Source organism: Chaetura pelagica, unplaced genomic scaffold (assembly GCF_000747805.2).
Source record: "Chaetura pelagica isolate M959 unplaced genomic scaffold, ChaPel_1.0 scaffold676, whole genome shotgun sequence".
Classification (NCBI taxonomy): domain Eukaryota; kingdom Metazoa; phylum Chordata; class Aves; order Apodiformes; family Apodidae; genus Chaetura; species Chaetura pelagica.
In genome coordinates this window covers 208,733-209,939 of record NW_009953724.1, presented here as the reverse complement: position 1 = coordinate 209,939, position 1,207 = coordinate 208,733, and positions in this window count along the sequence as shown.

Sequence of the window (1,207 nt, the reverse complement as noted above, 5' to 3'; positions counted from 1 at the left end):
GCAGGAATTCAGTGCGAACTAAAAAGCCTTGTTTTGATGACTGTGTGGACTCCATCCCAACCTGCTGTAGTTATTCTTTGTACCTTTGTTAATGAGCCAGCCTTGCTTTCCTTTCTGTAAAGCGAGCCAGAAATTTTAAGTAGGAGAAGGGGTCAGGAGGAAGGTGAGAGAAATTACAGCAGACTTGCTTTTGGTAGCGGGATTCTTCCTGCAAGGATAATTACTTAAAGCAAGACAAATGCTCCGCATTTCAGTTAACTCCTCTCCAGCCTGTGTTAAATCCATTATGGAATGCCTCGGGTTTGACATTTGCGTCTTTGTCCTTAATGATGACAGTAAATTTAAACACCCCAGGAGGGCTGAGGAGAGCTGCCAAGTCTCGGGATGCTGCTACTGCTGCTGCTGAGACTCCTTTACCATCACCCCACGGGTGAGGCTGCTGGAGCTGCTGTGCCCCGGGAGTACTGAGGGAGCTGGTGTCTCTCCCACACTCCCATCCTAGGTGAAAGCTGCCCTCACAAAAGCTAGATGTGACGCTGATAACCAGCAGTTGCTTCCTGGTTACTAGGTAATAGCACTGTCCCAGGTGAATCCTTCGTGCCTGCAAAGGTAATTTATCATCCTGCTTTCCTGTTTGTGTTCTGCTAAGCTGAATCCAAGCCTTCCATTTATTTCAGGACCTCAGTAAGAAATCAGAGCAGGGTTGCCAAAGGGCAGCAGAATTAAACTGTTTGCCTTTGCTTGGAAATGGCTTTAAATTAATTCTGGTGCTCACAGTGGTGGTGGTAGCTGGGCTGGGAGGTGGTGCTGGGCAGCTCTTTTGCAAACAGCACTTGCACTTTTCTGTCTCTCCCTGCCCCACAGCTCTGAAACAACATCCAGGGCCCCCACAGCTTCCCTAAGTGCAGACATGCATTAAGCTTCTCCAGGGGTGAAGTCCAAGGCAGCTCTGTCCTGCTGTCAGGGCACTTCCCTCCCCACCCCATCTCTGCCAGGGGTCCCACTTTGCTGCCATGAGCTGGAGGGTCTTCAGGGGACCTGGTGTCCTGCTGCTGGAGCTCTGCCCTTGGATGCTGCAGTGCCAACAGGGCAGTGACAGAGCTTCCTTATGGAGCTTCCTTATGAATCTGGGCTGTTGTCACTCCTAAACAAAGCAGCTCTCTAAGCCAGGCCTGCAGGGCAGGGAGATGAAATGCCAGCTTTTCCC